The following is an 18831-nucleotide window of genomic DNA, read 5'->3' as shown; positions in this document are numbered from 1 at the left end:
ATCAGTTTTCCCTAAGACGACTGTCCTATGTTCACATTTCTACTTTTGTTTTTTTTTCTTTGTGCTATGCAGCGCTGTCTTTTCCTCTCTGTATCGCAATGACATGGTCTGTCCACAAATTACAATACAAACAGTAAACAGAAATGTGAATCTTGTCCAGTCTCTTGCAATCACTCTCCCACATACACTAAGGTGTAACTTACAATTTACAATGATTGTCATCAAAACTTTAGCCATAGTTCACATCAGAACATCCCTCCAGAGTCGACTGTTGTATGACAACACGACTAAGGAATTTGACTGTCTTATCCGTACACAATGACACGAGGACTTGTCATTCTGAGGCACTGACATGTTCATTGACACAGATATTTACTTTTGAGAGATGAACTAAGGATTTTGAGCAAGAGACTGGATTTTGCAGGTAATCTACGGTGTTTTGCTGTTTGTACAAAGTGTTTTGAGAAATGCACTTACTGTTCTGCAAATGTTGAGGATGATTCGAGAAAAATGTACCAAAGCGTCTGAGAAAAACTGTAATATTACTGTGTCACTTTTGCACCATATTTATACATACAGACATACTACGTGCATATCTATAGCCCAGCTATTTCCTTCAGCGCTGTGTACAGTTCTAAGGCTGCCTCCCAGTCTTGCAGCTGCTGTAGTCCGTTTTCTTCCACAGCCTGTTGCAGATAATCCTGAATGTCTTGGTCACCGCATGTGTCGATTGTCTGCCTTGCCTCTGGAAACACATTTAGTTCCCTGTCTTCAATGGCCAGTCCACAGTCCCTTGAATTAAACCTACAGATGACACAATTATATAAGTATGAGAGGTTTTTCTCCAAAGATATTAAAAACAAAAGTTTGAAATTGTTATTAACATCATTTGTCTACATTTTCATTTAGAGAAATGTGGACGCAAACAAAGGTGAGGTGAGTTTTTTAAATTACAAACATATGTGATAAATTCTGAATTGGTATTACCTGTGAGGCAAAAAATAAAGTTCATCAGGAATCCCCCCAGGACAAGATGCAAGTCTGGATGGTCGAATCCTGTGTTTGTTCCAGAGATCTTTACATTCGTCCAGGTCTTTCTGTAGAACACAGTTGAAGCAAAATCTCAGCAAGCACTGGTGTTCGTGACTGCCATTGAAGTGTCCGGAGTCACGCAGGTCTCCAAAAAGGTCCATCCAAAACTGAGACCTAGGAATACATTAGATGCAAAGTCAATTATTTTTAGTGTTGTCAATTGATTTAAAAATGTAATCTGATTAGTCACAGTTTTATGCTGTGATTAAAAAAAGTTATTGAATTACTTTATCATTTACTGCATGATGAGGTGATTACTATTAAAAACAACTTTTGTGTTACTTTAAATGTTTGCTTTAATTTTATTATCAATGTGCACAAACACAGCTAGCCTACATTATTTTTGTGTACCTTTATTTTTTTTCTTGAAATCGCATTTGAACACACACCATGACGACTTTTTGTTTACCATCGGCTAATTGTCATTTTTTTGAGCCGACCATGAACACATCATAATAACTTTATGGTGCCTCATTTACCTAGCGAACTAGTTGTTATCCTACAGTATTCAACACGGATTTCAACATCGGATTATTATTTTTTAACTACCGAGGCTGTCTACAATGTTTGAGGTCACATCAGGAGGCTGCTCTGAGCAGACGGCCTGTCCTGCAGCTGCAGCAGCAGCCAGAGGTGACGGAGCTGTTTCATCCAACGGACAGTGAAGGTAACATGACTCCACTGTACAGACTGAAGGCTGCTGAAAACTGACTGCACCACAGCTTTCTGTCTGTCTGATGCTGACAGTCATTGTAGCACCGTAATGTAATGTGACAAGTCTGTATGTCTCTGGCCGTGTGATTAATTTGCGTTAATAAAAAAAAGAATAATAATGCATAAATTATCTGGATTAATCGCGTGCGTTAACGCGTTAACGTTGGTAGCCATAATTATTTTACATGAGAGGGAAAACTAATGAAATGTAGGCTATGTTATAAAAATATGTAGAACTAAAGAGGTAATCCATATTAAAATCGCCATCTGCAACAATAAATGCAGACAAATGAAGGTCTTTACTGAACTCAGCGCAGAGAGAGTGGTGCTTTTTAATGATCAAAAATGGCCATTAAAGTTATTCTGACGATACCTGTAGCTGTGCACTCACTATAACATCCTTCTAAAAACGCATCAAAGAATCAGCACAAGTGAGATTGTTGAACCTTCACACTGAGTAGATATTGAAAATAACGATGCACATTGTTTGAAATTAATTCGGGTGGTATGTGAGATTGCTGACTTACAACGAAAGATTAAAACAAGTCTGCTGATACGTAGGACAACAACTTCATAATGTAGTCTTAGAGCCATCATTGGCAATTGGTCCTTTTCTTACCACTGATTATCAAATCCAGCATAGAATCATGAGAAGTAACACAGACGTAGTTTTGACATGCTGTGCACCTCGTAAAGTATTCTGTTCAAAAGCTCAAAACATGCTTTGTGTTTAGGATTGAGAGGCTGAACTAGTAACAAAATATTTAATATTTCAGTGTAATTTCAGCATAAATGATAGCCTACTGCTTTTCTTCAACATTCAAAATCACATTATTGAAAATTCTAGAATGGAATTTTCGTGATCATTCTAAATCACATTGTCTGACCATTCTGGAATGGAATGTTCGTCAACATTCTAAATCACTTGTTTGACAATTGTAGAATGGAATGTTCGCCGACATTCTAAAAACAATGTCTGACCATTCTAGAATGGAATGTTCGTCAACATTCTAAATCACATGTTTCACAATTCTAGAATGTAAAGTTCGCCAACATTCTAAATCACATTTTTGACAATTCTTGAATGGAATGTTCGCCAACATTCTAAATTACATTTTTGACAATTCTAGAATGGAATGTTCGTGATCATTCTAAATCACATTGTCTGACAATTCTAGAATGGAATGTTCGCCGACAATCTAACAGCAATGTCTGACCATTCTAGAATGGAATGTTCGTCAACATTCTAAATCACATGTTTGACAATTCTAGAATGGAATGTTCGCCAACATTCTAATAGCAATGTCTGACCATTCTGGAATGCAATGTTCGTCAACATTCTAAATCACATGTTTGACATTTCTAGAATGGAATGTCCGTGATGATTCTAAATCACATTGACAATTCTAGAATGGAATTTTCGCCAACATTCAAAATCACATTATTGACCATTATAGAATGGAATTTTTGTCAATATTCTAAATTACTTGTTTGACAATTGTAGAATGGAATGTTCGCCGACATTCTAAAGGCAATGTCTGAGCATTCTAGAATGGAATGTTCGTCAACATTCTAAATCACTTGTTTGACAATTGTAGAATGGAATGTTCGCCGACATTCTAAAGGCAATGTCTGAGCATTCTAGAATGGAATGTTCGTCAACTTTCTAAATCACATGTTTCACAATTCTAGAATGGAATGTTCGCCAACATTCTAATAGCAATGTCTGAACATTCTGGAATGGAATGTTCGTAAACATTCTAAATCACATGTTTAACAGTTCTAGAATGGAATGTTCGCCAACATTCTAAATTACATTTTTGACAATTCTAGAATGGAATGTTCGTGATCATTCTAAATCACATTGTCTGACAATTCTAGAATGGAATGTTCGCCGACATTCTAAAAGCAATGTCTGACCATTCTAGAATGGAATGTTCGTCAACATTCTAAATCACATGTTTGACAAGTCTAGAATGGAATGTTCGCCACCATTCTAAAAGCAATGTCTGAACATTCTAGAATGGAATGTTCGCCAACGTTCTAAATCACTTGTTTGACAATTCTAGAATGGAATGTTCGCCGACATTCTAAAAGCAATGTCTGACCATTCTAGAATGGAATGTTCGTCAACATTCTAATTCACATTGTTGACAGTTCTAGAATGTAATGTTCGCCAACATTCTAAATCACATTTTTGACAATTCTTGAATGGAATGTTCGTGATCATTCTAAATCACATTGTCTGACAATTCTAGAATGGAATGTTCGCCGACAATCTAAAAGCAATGTCTGACCATTCTAGAATGGAATGTTCGTCAACATTCTAAATCACATGTTTGACAATTCTAGAACGGAATGTTCGTCAACATCCTAATAGCAAGGCTTGACAGTTCTAGAATGGAATGTTCGTCAGAATTCCAGAACGTTGTTTGAATGTTTGACAATTCTAGAATGGAATGTTCGCCAACATTCTAAAAACAATGTCTGACCATTGTAGAATGGAATGTTCGCCGACATTCTAAAAGCAATGTCTGACCATTCTAGAATGGAATGTTCGCCAACGTTCTAAATCACATGTTTGACAGTTCTAGAATGTAATATTCGCCAACATTCTAAATCACATATTTGACAATTCTAGAATGGAATGTTCGTGATCATTCTAAATCACATTGTCTGACCATTCTGGAATGGAATGTTCGTCAACATTCTAAATCACTTGTTTAACAATTCTAGAATGGAATGTTTGCCAACATTCTAAAAGCAATGTCTGACCATTCTAGAATGGAATGTTCGTCAACATTCTAATTCACATGTTTGACAGTTCTAGAATGTAATGTTCGCCAACATTCTGAATCACATTTTTGACAATTCTAGAATGGAATGTTCGTGATCATTCTAAATCACATTGTCTGACAATTCTAGAATGGAATGTTCGCCGACAATCTAAAAGCAATGTCTGACCATTCTGGAATGGAATGTTTGTCAACATTCTAAATCACTTGTTTGACAATTCTAGAATTGAATGTTCGTCAACATCCTAATAGCAAGGCTTGACAGTTCTAGAATGGAATGTTCGCCAACATTCTAAAAACAATGTCTGACCATTCTAGAATGGAATGTTCGTCAACATTCTGAATCACATCTTTGACAGTTCTAAAATGGAATGTTCGCCGACATTCTAAAAGCAATGTCTGACCATTCTAGAATGGAATGTTCGCCAATGTTCTAAATCACATGTTTGACAGTTCTAGAATGGAATGTTAGCCGACATTCTAAAAGCAATGTCTGACCATTGTAGAATGGAATGTTCGTCAACATTCTAATTCACATTGTTGACAGTTCTAGAATGTAATGTTCGCCAATATTCTAATAGCAATGTCTGACCATTCTGGAATGGAATGTTCGTCAACATTCTAAATCACATGTTTGACAATTCTAGAATGCAATGTTCGTCAACATCCTAATAGCAAGGTTTGACAGTTCTAGAATGGAATGTTCGTCAACATCCTAATAGCAAGGCTTGACAGTTCTAGAATGGAATGTTCGTCAGAATTCCAGAACGTTGATTGAATGTTTGAAAATTCTAGAATGGAATGTTTGTCAACATTTTAGAATGGAATGTACGTCAACATTTTAAATCATATGTTTGACAATTCTAGAATGGAATGTTCGTCAACATCCTAATAGCAAGGCCTGCCAGTTCTAGAATGGAATGTTTGTTAGAATTCCAGAACGTTGTTTGAATGTTTGACAATTCTAGAATGGAATGTTCGCTGACATTCTAAAAGCAATGTCTGACCATTCTAGAATGGAATGTTCGACAACATTCGGTAACACTTTTTATGAAGCCCATACTAATAATGCATTATGACGGCATTTATAATGCATTATAATGCATTCATAATGCCTCATAACTACACTTATAAACACACATAATGCTTCATGATGCATTATATCAACAGTCATAACATGTCATAATGATATTTATAATGAATTATAATGACTTGTACAATGGGTTCTCATGAATATTCATGAACATCACATGTATTATGCTTTATGAGGTATGAAGCCCCCACAACCATAATGCACTATGGGGCCCTTCAAAATGCTTCATAACTACATTCATAATGCATAATGACTAGTTATATGGATGCTCTTGAACAGTCATGAACATGTATATTATGCTTCATGAGGTCACTCAGAGTGCATTATAATGCACTCTTCACTGACTGTTTATATTACATTATGATTACCTATACACAAACTCCAGTCAATTGTAGTAAGGACTCATAGTATGCTATAATAATCTATGCGGTATCATGAGTCATCATTGTATGTGTTAAGTAAAGTGACATATATAAGGGTGCATTTATAATAATGTATAATTCATCATAAGGCTTTATTGTAGGGGCTAAGTAAAGTGGGATGCATTTAGATGCATTTATAAGGATATATGCTGCATCTTAAGTGATTATTAAGCAAGACATGATAAAACGGAAACTGTAGGAAAGGAAACTTAAGGTATAAATATAAATATTGAAAGTAAGAAAAAGGCCAAATACATTTTTACAAGTTTATTCGGGGTGCTCAAACAGAGGAGCCACTATTTAAAGAGGTACAAAGAAGACAAAGAACCCTTCATAAATCCCTATCAACACTCATGAACATTAAACTTTCTTATGTCATGGAGGAGACGCCCGAGAATGCCATTCCTATGCGATCTCCCAAGCCAATACTCCCACTCAATTACCCTTAAATGCTCTTTTAAAAGTTTAGTCGTTCGATTGCCTCGATGACGCCAAACCTCACATTTAAACGTTTGCCAGGCTCGCTCTAAGTTCTGAGTATGAGCTCTGGTTACAGGATCAACAAAGTGTCTCTTATGGCAGACAGTATGGTGATCATAACCTTCATCTGATAGAGCTCTCCTATAAGCTCTCCACTCATCAGTCACAATGCTGGATCCCCTCCTAATATGGCGCTGTATGATGGGAAGAAGCTGCTCTTTGGAACGCCTCGTGACGATCTTGAGAATGGGTCTCCTGGTGGTCTGCGCTACTTCCAGCATACCAAATACCCATTTTTTATTGCGTCTCCATGCTGGTCCCATTCTCCCCCTGTTGTACTGTCAAACATATATTTTTTGTCTTTATCAGATTAATACTTACAAGCACTTGTAAAGACATTTCCTTGGATACTAACACACAAAAGCACACAGTCAGTCAAACTTCAGGGATATAAATCTGTCCATTTAGGAAGTACAGTGATATCAACCTGAATTGTATAAAGATAATGTTACTGTTGTCACTTTAATTCGAACCAAAGCAGGAATAATTGATTCACAATCACTTGTGCTTCCTAAATATCCCGATTGATATCCCTTAGGGTTAGTGAAGTTGTGTTATAACTGTGACGATTGTTTTTCCCTAATTTTAACGTTCTTCTATCAAAGAATTTCAACATAATGAGAAAATGTAACTTACCTTTCTTTTGTGTGAGAACTTGCTTTCATCCAGCATAACAAAGCAATGGCGGCCACCAATTTTCATTTGACCCTGAACTTGAAGTTTGCGTATAGCACGTCTGCAGACCTGCATGTAGTAAACAATGACAATTGAGTAAAGCTGCTATGTGTGTTTCTATAGTCACACATCTACCCTCAACTACTTAGCTACGAACTGTAAAGCCAAGGATAGGTTTTGACAGAATTTGAAATCATGCTGATGGGCCTGGTTAACAAAGGCATCAATCATATTACACTTTAGAAAATTAATTTGAGATATTGTTCTCCTTTTCACATTTAACAAATTCAAAGGCATGATTATGGTCCATGCACATTTGCTCCAAGTAACCTTTCCTTCAACAAAAGCAAATATGTGGTATGTTTTTATACTTTTCTCAAAGATGAAGCCATCTTGGTTAGGGTCCTGCTACTGCTCGCAACACCATCTTCAATAAGGTCTGTCTGCTTCAAACGTAATCCTTGGGAGAACCTACAAAGAGATGAAAAGAAGTTCAAAGTCAAACCACTTGCCCAATGGACAAAAAAAGTCCATTGACAAAAAAAAATGATAACTTGCACAATAAGTTTGGTGTTCCGAATAACTTAAGCAAAAGAAAACCCACCTGTAAATGAATTCCAGGTGGTTTTGGAGGGACCTGCGGGACTTGTAGAAGATACTCCCTTTGCGAACTGAAACACCTTGTCTATGTCGCCTGCAAAACCTGAAGAAAAAGGTCATGTAAGACATGCAAGATATGGACAAACTCAATTAAAGCCATGCTAAAGTTTGCAGCTTAGATAGACATTTTAAATTAAAGCTTTGGTTCAGATGGGACTTAGACAATTATGCAGTGTGGGGCAAGTTACTGAAAATCTGCCATTAGTACCAGTAGTAGTTGCATCAAAATGAGTTACTAGGGAATTTGAGTTTTGTGTTACTTTTAAAAGCCTGCTTTACTATCTTATTAATGCACACATTCTTTTTATGTGCATTATATTAGTGTCTACTATTGTACCTGCATGGGATACTTGAACATTAACTTAATGGGGAGGCTTAATGAGATAACTGATATGATATTGCTGACAAAGCATCAAGATAGCTGTGTTCTGTGGATCAAAGGGGTGTGAACACTGCATGCAGCTGCGCTGTTTGTCCACTAGGTGGCTTTATGCTATACATTCTATACAATGCCTTGGAAGGCGATTTTATGGAAATGAATACAATCTGTTACACTAGGTCACCTGGCTGAGGGAGTGTGATCACTGATGATGTCTCTAGTTTGTAGCGCACCTTAAGGTGTGTGTAAAACAGTAAGATCATAATCTAGTACTCCTCTGAAGTAGTCTGTTATTTTCATTTGTGAAAATAATTACTAATTCAGTACTGTAATCATTAATTAGTAAATTAATTTGTTAGAAAAACACTGGTTGCAGCAAAAGTAGTTAAAATAGTATTACTCAGCAAACATGTAGCTGCCAATATATCTGAAAGAAGATTATACAACTTTTATATACGTTTTTAAAAACAACATAAACACATTTCCTCTTGTTAAGGTTTTTATCTGGAGTGCGCAGTCCTCTTGTGAGTATGGAGGATAAGCAGAACAAACTCGGATCTTCTTTTTAGCCTCCCGGCATATTTATTCAGCAATAAAGTGCTAAACTGGTATTGATGAACATGGTGCCGTCTCATCACCCGAAGCTAACACGATAGCTGTGTCCCAATTCAGGGGCTGCATCCTTCGGAGGATGGATTTGAAGGCCGCTTACATCATAACGCTGCACGAAGGCTGTCCCAATTCGTCCAAATTCGAAGGATCCTCCAAATGCAGCCGACAAATGCGTCCTCCTTTTCCCTGTATTTGGTGGATGCGTCGCTACTATCCTTCACGGCCTCCCATATCCGGAGATGCTTTGCGCACCGATTTTTTTTTTTTTTAATAATGGCAACCTGTTGATATGAGGAGCTCAGTTAACAGTTAGCCTTATTAAAACTCTTCACTTACAAATGTTACAAGCTCGCATGTCAACTAATATCTTATTTTGGGTGAATACTCGATTGTGATTGGCTGCAGGGTCTCCGTTAAAAAGTGTTGTAGGACAACTATAAAAAAGTTCTGGTCAAATAGCCTGATTGTTCTAAATTATTGCGCTGGCTCAAACGCTAGTTGGCAACAGAAACTCAGAACATACATTATTTCACAGTTTATTCAACACAGCGGCAAGACAGTAGACAACATGAGTGATTTTATAGTTTCCTTTAACCACATTTAATGATCAGAGTGAATGGTGGATAATATTTCTTGCAATAAAAATGATTTAGGAAGCTATCTGTGGACTTTGAGTCTTTGAAACAAAATTTGGCATCATCCTCTGGACACACACAAGCGGTAAGAGGTGCACTTGCCCTCTGAAACGATATTTTGTATCACGTAACATAACGTTAAGCAATCATGTCACTTCCCTCCACTGATTAGGTCTAATATAACAGTTGCGCCGACCGAGCTGCAGGTTCTGTGGCCAGAGCCGGTTACCTTGGCAACGCGTCACAACAAGCGATATTAAATAGTCCACTCAGCCGCCTCTTGTTAAAAACTCACTATGTTAACGGTAAAAAAAACAACATTAACGTATTAATAATTGATTTAATATTTAGAGAAGTTATAAGTGACCATGGTAAAAGCGGGATAATGCCCTTCGTGTTGTCCATTATCAGAAATGAATGGACGACGCGGAGGCGTGAACCGTCCGACGCGAAGCTGTGAAGATATTCACATCAGGTGAATTTGTAAGTTGTATAATAGACTACATTTCGCGCCTTTTACAAGCGATAGGAGCTGTACGGGCGCATCTCTGCACCCCATACGTGTGTTTTTCCCGGGTTAGGAGGGAAGAAGTTATGACATCATGACGCAATCAGGACACACTCCGAAGGCTAGACCATCCCATTTACCGATAGTTGATGCGGCCGACGGAGGATCCTCCGCAGGACCCAGCCTCCAGAGACCGCGTAGGCTGGGTCCTCCGAAGGATGCAGCCCCTGAATTGGGACACACAACTGGCACTCTCTGGGAGCGTGGTGACGTCATGTCCCGTACATACCGTAAGTCGTATACAATACAGCAGTGCAGTACATCATTTTACCGTAATACAGGGAGTAAGGGCGCCATCAAATTACAACACTTAACACCTCTTATAATAATGTTACACTTAGTCAAATGATAGCTAGTTAGACCACACTTTTTCTTACCAGTGGAAGCCGTCTTGTCTGTTAACCTGCACGGTTCTCATCTGAGTGTCACAGGACTTGCATTTCATGTGACTCTGGAGAATGCCTCGTTTCTGCATCCACAACACAATTTTCCTTTTATTTCTAATTGTATTTTCTGTACGCAATAATTGTTGAACCTCCCTCTCCAAGACACCCATCTCTTAACGTTACTTTCCCTTAGTTTTCTCTTACATGAATTCGTCTGCTGTCTACTTTGTTGTCATGAGGAAAATGACTGAGAAGAGTTTCTTCTTTATGATTTCGCGGGTTTATGGATGGACTTCCACTCAGATTCTTTCAAAATAAAACATCAACCAAATGGCTTTTAACGTTAGATGGATGAAATAAATAATAATAGCTTAAAGTTCTTGTTTGCTGTTTGAAAGAAACTACAAGGTAAGGAAATAAGCTGCTTTTTTCCATAAGCTGTTGACGTTGCGAGTTGGGTTGGTAAAAATTAAAACAAAAACTCGAAACTGGGAATAGTCAAAGCTTTTCTCTCCCTCCCCTACCCTTCTAAGTGTAGGCCTACATACTTCTACCTTTTACTTTTTATTTGGTTTTGTTTTTTTTCTTGCAGTATAATTGAATGCTATTTTCAGCATAGTACAGTGTTCTATCTGTATGTTTAATGTTATATGAGTTAACAAAAAGTCTCTATGTGAACAATCTTAGGCTTTCTTGGGGTAATTCATTAGGTTAACCTTGTAACAGTGAATTTGTACTGTCATGAAAAGGTACATTTTGCTACGCAAACAATAAATTCAATATTGATATAATCGATACACATTAATTGCTGCATACATGCTGTTGACCATGATTACAGTGTTGTTTGAAGTGGCTGGACCTACAAAGAAAGGGTAAGCGGTGGTTTTAATACGTTTTTAGGGATTATAAAGTTTTGGCTTTTAATTAATGGCACCAGTTTTGCACACATTAATCATGTGCACTAATGCAGTGCATTTCACTGAAAGCTATGTTACAAAATCTTTTCTTTAGCTAACGCCATTATACAGGGTCATCATTAGTCCTGAAACATGACGAACAGTGGTGATGATCTGACGGTACAACCACCGACCGTCATGTTTCAGGGTTAGGTCATCATTATGTCTATACTCGGACAAATGAGTCTGTGGCAAACAATTATTAAATTATGTCTTTTACACATCATAATAATTATATTGATCATAAGACCCAATTACTCAATGTCAAGGCTTTGGGGTTTTCTTCAGATTCTGTATGACACTGGTTTACTATGACACTATGGCACATTGGGAGTCCAACTAGTACTAATGGTTCCAAATGTTTTATTTGCAAGGGTTCCATTTGCACAATCAGAGTTACAGACCTGGCTGTGAAAATGTTTCTTGTCTACTCATTTTCTGTCCATGGAGAAAAATAATTTTGACAAATATCCACCACTTGCCAACATGACCCCTGTTACTGCATGTATATGTGTGTATGTATACTGAGAGCATGTTACTATACCATTTATCCTACTAATAGGCTCTTTTCTTTTCTTTTTTTCCCCCCAGCTTTCATAACATAAACATATTTAACTGACGTTATTTTAGATTCGCACCACTAATCTTTTTAAGTATTGTTTTCTTCATGTTATTATGATTGTTGACGGTGTCTTATTGGATGCCATGATGTGGTTGCTTTGTACAGTACTTTGAAACAAACTATCAAATCCCCAAGCAACAAACAAATACTCTAGATTTGGTCAAATGTTAGACACATCATTTCATCATTGGGTATCATTTCATCGTGTTCACATTGTTTTAGCCGTACTTGTACACTGTTCTGCAAACTATAAAGTGTTAAATCAATCCATTTAAATTGTACCTGCACACAGACACACACACACTCTGAGGCGTTTCTAATTTATGTGTTGTATCCACCAACAGCCTCACCAAATGCTGTACTGGAGGTCCAAAGACTGGAGGTCCTCTTAGAGGCAGAACAGGAAAAGGCGCGCATCCGTGAAGAGATGATAACTGTGCTTAAGGAAGACAAAGCTTACCTCCAAGGCGAGCTAGTTAAAAAGAATGAGCTCATCAAGGAGCTACTGGCAAAAGAGGATGGTGCTGGTAGCTCCAGCACCATCCAGTCTGAAAAGAGTGAAAAGGGTGAGTATGGCAACCTGATTGCACCCTACAGCCCCATCCGGCCACTAAGATCAGTTAATATAGGGACACTTACAGTGCCCTCGCTAAAAACTCAAGGACGAAAATCCACTCCTGGACAATTCGCCCTGCTGGCACCCAAACTGTGGAGTAATCTCCCTGTTGTACTTAAAACAGCAGACTCACTCCCTAACTTCAGTTAGAACAGCAGACTCACTCCCTAGCTTCTGCCGTGGTATGAACACCCACCTCTTCAGACTCCATCATAGCCCATAGTACCCGCTCACTGACCTTTGTCACCTTACATGTAAGCTAGATTGCATTGTATACTTTTTTTATTGTAGTATTTTTTTTTCTTTCTTTCTTAGATTACAATTGCTATGCTTTTTGATGTATTGATCTTGATTTATTAACTTGCTTAATGTAAGTTACTCTGGATTAAGAGCGTCAGCTAAGTGACTAAATTATAAATTGAGCAGCTTAATTTCCAGCAATTATAAATGAAGTTTGTGGAGGGGGAAAAGTCCTTGAATTTAATATTTTAATGTTTGTATGAACCCTGGATTTGTTTCCTCTTTTGTCATTTCCAGCTGTCAAACGCAGGCAGAGAGGACGCCCATTAAAAATGACATCCAGGACCAGGGTCGAGGATGACGAAGAGTTTTCTGAATCCGTCCTCTCCGATTCATCTGAAGGTATAATGCTGAATGTATTTTGAACATCATCACGTCATGTAGGATGCATTTTCTATTTTTGAAAAGTAGAAAATACTTATTACATGTAACTACTCACAACAATATTTCTGAATTATCCTGACCAACCAGATCAAACGTAACCAATTTAGACCTGGGCGCTTTACTGTAGCTTTGAATCCACTCAAACCATTATTTTGATGCATTAACTGTTGAAAAATAGCAGACAAATGAAATGGGATGCAGAATCAATCAGATACCTAGGGGTAAACTTAACAAAGGATATCACTAAATTATTTGATCTGAATTATAACCCCTTAAATTCTCAGTTGAAGTCTGATATTTCACGTTGGAATGTTATCCCTTTCTTGAGTTTAAGTTCCAGGGTGGAGTCCATTAAAATGAACATATTGCCAAGATTGCTTTATCTTTTCCAAAATCTTCCAGTGTCAATACCAACCAAACAATTCCTAGAATGGGATGTGATGATATCCAGGTACCTATGGCAGGGGAAAAAACCCAGGATCAAGTTTAAGACCTTACAACTAAGCAAAGAGAGTGGGGGTATGGGTCTCCCCTCCTTCAGAGAATATTATCTAGCAGCACAGTTGAGGCCACTGATTTGCTTATGTACCCCAGCTTATTCTGCACGTTGGAAAGAAATTGAAAATGAGCTACTAGATGGGTTACCTATTGAAGCTATTATTGCAGATAATGAACTTTTAAATAAACAGCTGAACATGGGCAACCCGTGGTTAAATATACTATTGAGAACCTGGCAGGAAATTGTGAAAACTTGTAATTTAAATGATTCAATTAAATTACTGAGATGGTGTGCTTATGACACTGAATTTATACCAAACAGATCTGATGTTACCATTTTTTAAATGGTAGATTTAAAAAATGGGCTGCTAAAGGTTTAACAAATTATTACTCATTCACTAAGGAGGGGGCATTCCATAGTTTTGAATTCTTAAAGAAAAGGTACAATCTTGATCAAAAGGATTTCTATAGATATCTTCAAGTTAGAAATTATTTTAATCAGAATCTGAGACCAAATTTAGGTAAAGTAGAAACAGGAATTTTGAAAAAACAGCTGAACATGGGCAACCCGTGGTTAAATATACTATTGAGAACCTGGCAGGAAATTGTGAAAACTTGTAATTTAAATGATTCAATTAAATTACTGAGATGGTGTGTTTATGACACTGAATTTATACCAAACAGATCTGATGGTAGATTTAAAAAATGGGCTGCTAAAGGTTTAACAAATTATTACTCATTCACTAAGGAGGGGGCATTCCATAGTTTTGAATTCTTAAAGAAAAGGTACAATCTTGATCAAAAGGATTTCTATAGATATCTTCAAGTTAGAAATTATTTTAATCAGAATCTGAGACCAAATTTAGGTAAAGTAGAAACAGGAATTTTGAAAATTCTTTTGTCAGTATCAGAATCTCTGTGTACTAAGATTATCTCTAAACTATATAAAGGAATACTCCATTCCAAATCAGGAAATACCTGGTATATAAAAGAAAAGTGGGAAAAAGAAGGCAATTTGATCATAACAGAGGATGCTTGGAAAAGAATATGCCTCATACAATGGACTTCAACTTGCTCGACTACTTGGCGTGAATTTTGCTGGAAAAATGTAGCTAGATTTTTTATTACACCCTTACAAAAGAGACATGGGGGAGGGGGTTCCAGCTGCTGGAGACAATGTGGGATGGATGACGCCCATCATTATCATGTTTTCTGGATCTGTCCAGTCATCGTTCCTTATTGGCAGGAAATCCACAAACATATTAACAATATATTTGGAGTCAATATCCCTTTTACTATGGATACAGTTTATATGGGAGACATTCAATTCGATGGATGGAGAAATAACGATAAAAAGTTGGTTCAAATTCTCCTGGCTGGAAGCAAAAAAGTTATTACGAGAAATTGGCTTAAACCCACTATAGATGAATGGATAGATATTATTCATGAAATTTACGTAATGGAGCGGCTGACATATTCCCTTAAAGTCCAGAAAGATAGATTTTACAAAATCTGGAGTAAATGGACTGAGTACGTCAAACCTATGTCTTGACTTCTCTTAAATTACTGAAAAAAGGTCAGGGAAACTGTTTATTGCTCTAGACTTTTTTTTTTTTTTTTTTTTTTTCCCTTGGTGACCTTTAACCTGAATCTTTTTATTTTGTTATATTGTTATATTACTGGTACTTTGTTTTCTATACCTCTCCAATGTGAAAGCTTCCCGTGTTCTTTTTGTAAATAATTCATACCAATGTTTACATAAAATGCTAAAAACATTTGAAAGAGCTACATAGAAAAATACTTAGATGACCTGGGACTATTTATATGATAATGTCATTATATACATATGTGTTGTTGGCTGAATGTTACAGACTGTGGCATTGTCATTTGACAGTGCTCTTTCTAAATAAAAAATTAAAAAAAAAAAAAAAAAAAAAGCAGACATACAAGCTCACAGCGCTGTAAGCTTATAGATCTGCTATTTTTGAAAAATTGACATTTTTTGCAAATATTCGAGTATCTATTTTTCAACGCAAACTTTTGTAACTCAAATCTCTGCTTCTGGGGGTCCACGGCCAAATGTAATTTTTGGGAACCGCTGGATTTAGAAGGATTTGGAGAACATTCATAGAATTGGGTCAACTCAGACTTGCACTTGTCAAATAGCAGATCTACAAGCCCACAGTGCGTGCAGATCTGCTATTTATGAAATACAACCCCATTTCTGGTGAAGTTTGGACGCTGTGTAAAACTTGGACAAAACATAATGTGATAATTTGCAAAGCCTATTTGACCTATATTCAATTGAATACACTACAAAGACAAGATAGTTAAAGCATAAAAAAATGGTTCAAATAATACTTACTCCATGGCTTATACTGTTAGGTTCATCCATGGATCGCTACAAAAGGAAGAGATCCCCCAGGTCTCCCCGATCTCACTCCTCCTCCTCCTCCTTCCGCCGTCCACCCAAGGCCACTGTCAAAGCAGAGGACCTGACTACTCGATCAAGAGGTAATTCATTTCATTGCCATTGGCCTTCATTGTCTTGGAGGATAAATGTATTTGCATACCATTACATACCATTCATGCAAAACTATTATCCTATCAGTTATTGAGTGCTTTTATTGACAGTGAAACAAAGTAGAATTTCTAGCAGAGCTTACTGTATGATAACTGTACTATCTGCTGGATGGCACCAGCTCATATTCTTTATGGAGGTTGTGATGTGGGTCTTGGGTGATTTTGAAGCTTTGCTTCCACACTGCTCGTAGATTTATTGGAGAGAACATGGGGGCTACATACCTACCTATAATTTTACAAGCCCTCTTTAAAAGGTTTTGAGATTGCTCGTTACACTTTAAGAAGTACAGTTTCACCTTCAATTATCTATTTTAGTTTGTAAGGAAATATTGAACAGGAGTTTAAAACAATTTGTTTTCTTTCTGTTCTGAATGTGTTGTATACAGCTAGAAACACCAAGGGAATCGTCGCACGTTACAAAATGGCCCTGGACGCCTTCAACAGAGGAGGTTCCATGAAGGCAGCCTTCGACCTCGTTGGCACTGACCGAAACACTGTGGCCAGGACCGCACCAATTGCTGAACTGAGCTTGGCTGCTCCTAAGGTCTTCGAAACTCTGGGATCCTGGAATGAACGCAAGGAGAAAATGTCATCGTTCGTTGCCCGATGCCGTGATGCTATGACTCCAGAGATCAAGGAAGAGATCAGTAGGATGAAAGTTGAGGGGCTTCTCCTTCCCATTGCCAGTTCCACCCCAGTGTAGGAAAGATGGTTTTCTGTGTTCACCCACATGGGTGGGGTTCATTGTCTGAGTGATGTTTTACAGGGTTGTTTTATAATGTAATGGCCACATGTTTACATACTGTACAGTATATATTTACAATTATATTTGATTATATATTTAACTATATAAAAAAAAGCTATATAAGCTATATAAAGGCGTTCCTTTGTTTGAAGCCCCCCTAGGGGTAGGGCGTTCCTCTGTTACATTTTTGTATTTTATCTCTTGTTGTAGTGGCTAGTTTGTTCAAGCATCCTGAATAAACTTGTAAAAATGTATTTGGCCTTTTTCTTACTTTCAATCTTTATATATACTTTAAGTTTCCATTCCGTCACTAAAGATGCAGCATATATCCTTATAAATGCATCCAAATGCATCCCACTTTACTTACCCCCTACAATAAAGCCTTATGATGAATTATACATTATTATAAATGCACCCTTATGTATGTCACTTTACTTAACACATACAATGATGACTCATGACACCGCATAGATTATTATAGCATACTATGAGTCCTTACTACAATTGACTCGAGTTTGTGTATAGGTAATCATAATGTAATGTAAACAGTCAGTGAAGACTGAATTATAATGCACTCTGAGTGATCTCATGAAGCAGAATATACATGTTCATGAGTATTCAAGAGCATCCATATGACTAGTCATTATGCATTATGAATGTAGTTATGAAGCATTATGAAGGCCCCCATAGTGCATTATGGTTGTGGGGGCTTCATACCTCATAAAGCATAATAGATGTGATGTTCATGAGTATTCATGAGAATCCATTGTACAAGTCATTATAATTCATTATAAATATCATTATGATATGTTATGACCGTTGATATAATGCATCATGAAGCATTATGTGTGTTTATAAGTATAATTATGAGGCATTATGAATGCATTATAATGCATTATAAATGCCGTCACAATGCATTATAAGTATGGGCTTCATAGAAAGTGTTACCCAACATTCTAATTCACATGTTTGACAGTTCTAGAATGTAATGTTCGTCAACATTCTAAATCACATTTTGACAATTCTAGAATGGAATGTTCGCCGACAATCTAAATCACATTTTTGACAATTCTAGAATGGAATGTTTGTGATCATTCTTAATCACATTTTCTGACAATTCTAGAATGGAATGTTCGCCGACATTCTGAAAGCAATGTCTGACCATTCTGGAATGGCATGTACAGCAACATTCTAAATCACATGTTTGACAATTCTAGAATGGAATGTTGGTCAACATCCTAATAGCAATGCTTGACAGTTCTAGAATGGAATGTTCGTCAGAATTCCAGAACGTTGTTTGAATGTTTGAAAATTTTAGAATGGAATGTTTGTCAACATTCAAGAATGGAATGTTCGTCAACATTCTAAATCACATTGTCTGACAATTCTAGAATGGAATGTTCGCCAACATTCTAAATCACATGTTTGACAATTCTAGAATGGAATGTTCGCCAACATTCTAATAGCAATGCTTGACAGTTCTAGAATGGAATGTTCGTCAACATTCTAAATCACATGTTTGACAGTTCTAGAATGGAATGTTCGTCAACATTCTA

The sequence above is a fragment of the Chaetodon auriga genome, chromosome 20 (assembly GCF_051107435.1).
Source record: "Chaetodon auriga isolate fChaAug3 chromosome 20, fChaAug3.hap1, whole genome shotgun sequence".
NCBI classification, from domain to species: Eukaryota; Metazoa; Chordata; class Actinopteri; order Chaetodontiformes; family Chaetodontidae; genus Chaetodon; species Chaetodon auriga.
Note: the sequence above shows the minus strand (reverse complement) of the source record.